This window comes from Myxine glutinosa, unplaced genomic scaffold (genome assembly GCF_964187855.1).
Source record: "Myxine glutinosa unplaced genomic scaffold, kmMyxGlut1.1 SCAFFOLD_2542, whole genome shotgun sequence".
Classification (NCBI taxonomy): domain Eukaryota; kingdom Metazoa; phylum Chordata; class Myxini; order Myxiniformes; family Myxinidae; genus Myxine; species Myxine glutinosa.
This window is the reverse complement of record NW_027618636.1, coordinates 29,222-37,351: the sequence shown is the minus strand read 5'-3', so window position 1 is coordinate 37,351 and position 8,130 is coordinate 29,222.

Below are 8,130 nucleotides of genomic sequence, written 5' to 3'. Positions count from 1 at the left end.
GATGGACGGAGACGGGCGATGTTTTTCAGGTGAAAGAAGGCTGTCTTTGTGATCTGTTTAGTGTATTTGTCGAAGGAGAGGGATTGGTCAAAGATTATGCCAAGATTCCGGATGTGAGGGGACGTGGATACTGGGATACCGTCGATGTTGAGGGCAAAGTTATGGGTGGATTTTATGAGCGTTTTTGGGCCAATGATGATTATTTCAGATTTATCATAGTTAAGTTTGAGGAAGTTGATTTGAAGCCAGGATTTTATTTCAGTGATGCAATTTGTCAGGATAGAGTGGGTGGCGGTGCAGATGGACTTGGTGGAGATGAAAAGCTGGATGTCATCGGCGTAGCAGTGGAATTGGAGACCATGACGGCGGATTAAGTGACCGAGGGGGGACAGGTAAAGGATGAAGAGGAGGGGGCCAAGGACTGAACCTTGGGGGACACCTTGGGGGAGGGGAGCAGTGGGGGATTTGCAGTTATTGATGGAGATGAACTGGCGTCTGTCAGAGAGGTATGATTTAATCCAAGAGAGGGCAGTGCCGGTAACGTTAAAGGTGGTTTCAAGTCGGGTGAGGAGGATGGTGTGATCGATAGTGTCAAAGGCGGCGCGGCGCTCAGGTCGAGGAGGATGAGAATGTTGAGGTTGCCAGCGTCAGAGGAGAGGAGAAGGTCGTTGGTGATTTTGAGGAGAGCAGTTTCCAGTACTGTGGTTGGAGCGGAATCCGGATTGGAATGTTTCATACAGGTCATTGGCAGAGAGGTGATGTTTGAGTTGAGTGGCTACAGCGTGTTCCAAAACTTTCGACACAAAGGGTAGGTTGGAGATGGGTCTGAAGTTGTTTAGGGTGTCAGGGTTTAGTCCAGGTTTTTTCAGAATGGGGGTAACAGCAGCAATTTTGAGGGATGGTGGGACGATGCCTGTAGACAGGGAGGAGTTTATTGTTGCAATGATAAGTGGAGAGAGAGAGAGCACAAAGGGAGGCCTTGACAAAGCTGGAGGGGATGGGGTCAAGAGTGCAGGTGGCAGTTTTCATTCCTATGAGGAGTTCAGAGAGGTCAGTAGGGGAGACTGGGGAGAATTGAGACAGGGGATGGCAGGATAAGGGGGGGCAGGTGCGGCGGTGGTCAAGCTGTTGTAGATGTTTTCAATTTTGCGTTGGAAGAATGAAAGGAAGGAGATGCAGTTGTCTACTGTGAATGACTGGGTGGCGGTGTTCAGGGGGCTGAGGAGTTTATTTATTGTAGAGAAGAGTGCTTTTGGCTTTCCGGAGCCAGAGTGGATAAGTTGAGAGTAGTAGGCGGAGCGGGCGCGGGAGAGGGCATCTTTATAGTGTTGTAGGTGGTCCTTGTAGGCTTGGGAGTGAACTGTGAGACCTGTTTTATTGCTGAGTCTTTCAAGTTGGTGAGCACGAGTTTTCATCAGGCGGAGTTCAGGGGTAAACCAGGGAACAGAATGGGTGAAATAAACGGTTTTGGTTTTTATAGGCGCAAGTTGGTCAAGGCAGGAGAGAGTGCGGTTGTAGTAGTCAGTGAGGTCAGAAGGGGTGTGGAGGTCAACGAAGGGAGAAGTGGACATTTTTTCAGAGAGGGTGGATGACAATGAGGTAGGTGAAAGAGCGTTTAGCTTACGGAAGTTGATCGTGCGATAATGCCTTGGTGCTGGGGTGGGAACGTTGACGGTCATAGTGATGGCTAAGTGGTCAGAGAGGGTGAGGTCGGAGCCAGAGAGATGGTGCAAAATCAATCCAGTAGAGCAGACAAGGTCCGAAATGTGACCACGGTTATGGGTAGGAAAGTTGACATGTTGAGTGAGGTTAAAGCAGGTGAGTAAATCAGTGAAGTCAGTGGAGTCCATGTGGATATTGAAATCACCAAGGACGACGACGATTGAGGGGGAGAGGGAACATAGCTGGGTCAGAAAGTAGGAGAAGTCAGACAGGATGATGGGTGTGGTTTGGGAGGGCGGTAGACAACAGCCATGACTGACTGTGCGTGACCAGAGAGTTTAGATACAGCTATTTGATCTTCATTTCAACAATATTGATATTTAAAGATGATATAATAAAACAAATATCATGAAATATTTACATTTTGTAGTCCATTGTATATTTTAAATAAACATAAATGCAAATTTCGCATGTGGAAAAAGTAAGTACACCCCTACATTTATTACTACTTCAAATACCTAAAATTAGAATCAGGTGCACCAGCTGAGGTGCAAATGATTAGAACATCGTTGGAGAGGATCTTGGAGGAACCTGTCTTATTTAAATCTGACATTTCGTTTGGTTTGCTCTTTGTTGTTGAAGTGTGCGGCGTCACCATGCCAAGATCAAAAGAGCTGTCTGCGGCCTTCAGAAAGAAGGTTATAGATGCCTACGAGTCTGGGAAGGGATTTAAAAAGATCTCCAAACAATTTGAAACGAATCATTCGACTGTCCGGAAGATCATCTACAGGTGGAGAAGATTCCAAACAACTGCCAACTTGTTCGGGCCATGCCGCCCCGGCAAGTTCAGCCCGAGAGCAGACCGCAAGATGCTGAAATAAGCTTCCGAGCACCCCAGAATGTCATCACGGGACCTACAGGTAGCTCTCGTCACCGTCGATGTCAAAGTGCACGAGTCCACCACTAGAAAGAGTCAGTCATTAGAGTTAGACTGTCCGCCCCATCCTTCCCTTTCTCCAAGCTATTCTGAAATCTCTGACACACCTTCAACGGCTCTCCCTACCTCTTGCACATCTTACCCGACCCCTCGTCCCCCCTGTTCTGTATCCGATGGTCCCCCTTCCTCTTCATTAACGAACGGTATGGACCTCAAACATCTGGGGCCTTCGTTCAAACTTGACCGATCTCTCCATACAGGTTGCTTCTGACAAAGCAGACGTGATCTGCTTAACAGAAACTTTCCTCCTTCATGATGTCTCTGATTCCTTGGTATCTCTCCCAGGTTACTCCCTCCTCCGGTATGATAGACCTGAGCCTCGTCCTGGAGGCGGGGTTGCTGTCTTTATCAAAAACTCTCTTCCTCAGTCGCCCTGCACTGCAATGCACTGCACTGCACTCTCTCCACCTCACCCCCTGGAATACCTGTGGCTACGGCTTCCCCTTCGCTCCCACCTCTTGTTCATATGTGTGTTGTACCGTCCACCAAACGGTGATGACTCCATCTACATGTCGCTGTCTGATAATATGGACCCACTTCTATGCACTCATCCCAAGTCTCTCTTCCTCATATGTGGTGATTTAAATTGTCACCATGCCAGTTGGCTGGGTGTGGGTACCTCTCTCACCAGCCATGGCTCCTCAGCAAAGGACTTCTGCGACTCACTGGGACTGACACAATCTGTCAATTTCCCCACCCGGATCTCAGTCAACGGAGCATCTTCTCTTCTGGACTTGGTTATGACTAACTTACCTGAAAATGTCTGCTGCTCTTCTTCTGCTCCAATCGGCTCTTCTGATCATGTGCTTGTTAAAGTGGACATCTCTCTGACCATTCTCAGGGAGCTCTGCTCAGCGTCGACGAGTCTGGCATTTCACTCAGGCCAACTGGCACGGTCTTCAAGCAGCCATCAATCATCTGGACTGGTCTCCCATCTCTACCACCTCTGACAGCAACTGACATCATCCTGGGAATTCTTCCAAAGTAAATTGCTCTCTCTCTCTCTCTCTCTCTCATGCACAGATTTATGCCATGTCGTCTTCAGTTGTCGTACGCTTCCTCCCGTCCATGGTGCAGCACGGAATGTTGCGGTGAGGCTGTTGCCCAGAAACAACTTGCCTTCGTCTCCTGGAAAGCAAATCCAACGGAAGGAAATGTCATTTCCTTTCACAAAGCCCGAAACAAGTGTGTGTCCACCCTCAGGAGAGCCAGGAAACAATATCTCTCCGTTCTCAATACCGAACTGTCTTGTCTGTCTCCCTCTTCCGAATCCTGGTGGCGTCTGGTCAAATCTGTTTCTGGTGTTTGTTCCCCCTCCATCCCCCCCCTCAGCTCAAACGGCTACACGGCTGCCTCCGCACGTGAAAAAGCTGAATGCCTCAACTCTGTGTTTGCCTCTAAATCTTGTGCGCCACACCCATCCCTCTCTGTACCCAGTCGTACCCAGGTGCTCCGTGTCCTTTCCGCCCGACGAGGTGGAAAAGTTTCTGTCAACCCTCGACTCCGATTCTGCAACTGGACCTGACGGCATCAGCCCACGGGTCCGAAAATGCTGTTCTTCCGCTCCTTCACTCCCTCTCTCTGTTCTCTTCACCCTCTCTTTTGCTCAAGGTCAACTGCCATCTGCTTGGAAATCAGCCAACATCACCGCTTTGCACAAAAACAGATCCTAGCGACTACAGACCAATCAGCCTTCTCCCAATTATTATCAGCAAAGTCCTGGAATGCATCATTGCTTCGGATATGAAATGTTTCCTCTTCTCCAATGGCTTGATCTCTGGTCATCAATTTGCTTCCAGACCAGGTCACTCCACTCTGGACATGCTGCTTCTGCTGTCTCAACAATGGATGGAGGGAGGGAGGGGTCCTCAATGCCAAACGGGAAATCAGAGGCGTCTCCCTCGACATACGACGTGCCTTCGATACGGTCTGGCACGCCGCTCCGCTCACCAAACTCTCCTCCTTTGGTATCCATAGAAATATCCGCGCATGGCTGGCGCATGGACTTCCTCTCTAGTCGTAGTGAGCGTGTGGCCCTGAATGGCTTTCTCTCACCTCCTCTTCCTGTTCAGGCTGGAGTTCCCCAAAGCAGTGTTCTGGGCCCTGTGCTTTTTCTGGTCTTCATCAATGATCTCTCTGACTCTTTGCTGACGACTGCACTCTGTTGTGCCGCTCCATTGCTCATCCCTCAGATCGGCAGTCTGCAGCCTCCTCGCTCTCTGCAGACCTGGACAAAATCACAGACTGGGCAAACAAGTGGAACGTGTCTTTCAATCCGAAACAAATCTCACACTCTTACGATGTCTCTCCGAAAAGACCGACTGGACAACCCTCCCATCCACTTTCTGAATATTCCTCTCCAAGAAGTTCTGTCACTCAAGCTTTTGGGTTGGGTCTCACTATGTGCCATGATCTTTCCTGGAAAAAAAGCACATTTCCAAGCCGGCCTCCAAAGCCAGTCGCCGACTGGGCATCCTCCGTCGTGCGAAGTCCTTCCTTGGCACACCTGAGCTCCTCGCCACATACGAGGCTTTCGTCCGCAGCTCAATGGAGTATTGCTCTCCCCTCTGGGCCGGTGCTCCTGCCTCACACCTAGCTCATCTTCACGCTGTTGAAACCAAAGCGTTCAGAATCATTGGAATCTCCCGCGATGACGCCATCTCCGAGGGCCTTTCACTTACTCACCGCAGGCAGGTTGGTGGTCTTTCCGTCTTCTACCGACTCATCTCCGGCGTAGCCCGCCCCCTCACCCCCCAGCCCTGTCTGTGCTCTGTCCCCCAAATATTCCTACAGGTCGCACAAGATCTGCCTGCAACCCTCTTGTGGTTAAACTGCCAAAATCAAGACTCTCCGCTCACCTTCACTCCTTCATTCTTCTTTTGTCCCGCCTCTGGAACAAACTCCCTCACTCTCTTCAATCGCACTCCTCCCTCCAGGTCTTTAAAACAGCTGTTCGCCACCATCTTTTATCTTCCCCAATCCAAAACCTTGATCTTTTCTACCCCCGCTAATTTCACCCCAAATCCACTTTTTTGAAATACCAACTTCTTTGCTGAAAGTCCTTGGTGTCCTTGCATTTTATACCGATCCTGCCTCCCCCCAAGCCCTCTCCCTCCCACACATCTCCCGATGTCCCTGCTCTCAAATGTTGTGTTTGTGTGCTTCCTCCCCTTCTCTCCCCATCTTGTGTACCGGTCCCCTTTTTATATACTTTGTTTGATAAATGTTAGCTCTTTCACGAGCCTCGATTCTGTATATAAAAAAACAAAACAAACAAAAAAAAGTCTTCTTCTTCTTCTTCAAATAAAATGACCACACTCTACATTAACCCTCTTAATTGCGTTAATTCCGCCAAGACCCTTCAGGCCACCAATACCCCAAAAGACCCCGAAGGCCCAAAACATCCCGAAGACCCAAAGCACCCCGAAATGGTCAAAGATGCCGACCCCTCCGATACGACGTGCGGTGAAGCGCGCGGGGCGCGCCGAGTCACGCACGCTGGACGCTAGTATATATAAATAAATCAAGCACCCTTCCTTCGCCAATATATCCACACTTTTGAGTACAACATTAAATTTAAAAAAAACTCAAAAGTATTTTTACATTTTTTGATTTATTTCACGTTCAATTGCACATTCATCCAATAACCTGAAACACTACTTTTCCTTTTGCCATTTTATATGTGGAGGCATTCTCGAATAAATTCTAATTTATTGATCATTCGATCATTCATTCGTTCATTCATGTAAAGCTCTTCACAAAATGCAAACACCACATATAGAAAATACCTGGGGTGATATCCATATCCATGTCACATGTCACATGTCACATTCATTGCGTCACTGAGAACGTTATTATACGAGTAAAAACAAAAACTGATCATTCTCTGCACAAATGATTTCTTTTTTCATGAATAATCTTTGCTCTCTCTCATTGGGAAATGTTAAAGGTACAATTATTTTGTTTGCAATGACTGCAGCTTTAAAACTATTTCACAAGGCTGTAACAAATGACCCTTCGTCAATGGAGCGACCATATTGGGGAAGACGGAACACTATGGGGGGAGCACAAGAAAAATGGACACGGGCGGGCGGGCGGAATGCCCATTGCCCAAGCATTTATAACTTTGAAGGTAACGGAGCGAAAAGGTAACAGTTCGGTTAATGCCTTTTTTCCTCGATTCTTCTTGAAGACGAAAATGTTTTGAACAACCGCTGTTCAAGAATCACACGTCAAGCAACAATCATAACATCGACGTTCGACGTATTCATGATGTATAAAACCGCTGAATGAGGTGGATTTCATTTTTCCATTTCCATCGGTGGATGAGCATGAACACCAGGCAAGGTGGTGCCAGGACATCACCGGTCCTGGCACTGCCAAAACGAATCAATCACCCCGAAGGTAATCGAGATCAGGCCTCCATTCAAGCTACTTCACCACAGCACTGTTCTTGCCCAACCTGAAAGGAAGACAAGGACGACAACAATATTTCAGGGAATGTTGCATCATTTATCCTGAAATATCATTTGGCAACATTCAGAAAATGACTACCGACCGCCAACAAAAGATGCCCTGACATTTGACATCATGCGAGCTACCTATCGAGCCCTGATCTGGACACATGCAGGACAGGCATATCCTGACCTTCCTCCACCAGAGGAATGTGGATAGCACATCGATGGCGCGAAGTTAGTACCAAAGCTAATGAGCCTCGTACCTGTACCAGATGCCTGCCGCGAGTTAATAAGCTGTGGATGCCAGAGAAGTTGTGCATCGTCAAGATGCTCGTGTAAAAGCATGTCCGTCTCCATGCATTGGTGCATGTAAATGCGGACCAAGATGCACAAAGCCGGCAAACTCTCTGGCTGGTGATGAGACATCTGATTCAGAAGCAGATGATTCGACTAACCGATGGACTTTCAGATGCATTGTAATTACCGTATGGTGGACATTTAAGTGAATTGTGAACATGATAGACATTAAAATGGATAGTTACCAAGATGGACATTCAAGTGAACTTTTATTTTGCTCGACATCTCAGTTAAATCATGAACATGATGGGCATTCAACTGAATAGAAAATATGATGGACATTCAAGTGAATTCTGATTTTGTTGGACAAACATTTAGTATTATGAAACACATTTGTATCTCCAAATGAAACATTTATGGTGTATTTTTGTGTTTGTGTGTATTATTCCACAGGTGGCCAAAATAATCTAAGGCATCTTTAATTCAGGTCTCTTTAGTCTTGATAATGTGCAATGCAGTCGCGAAAATCATGATATTTATCTCGATGTTATACCTGAAGTAATTGCCAATATCACATCGACTGTATCCAAACTTATGTTGTATGCATATTGCATATACCATGAAGAAAATAAGGGGGTACACTTCGGTTTTGCGGTATTAAACTCAGAAATATTAATATCAGATATATTTGTGTGGTATCATTATTTTGCACAGTGT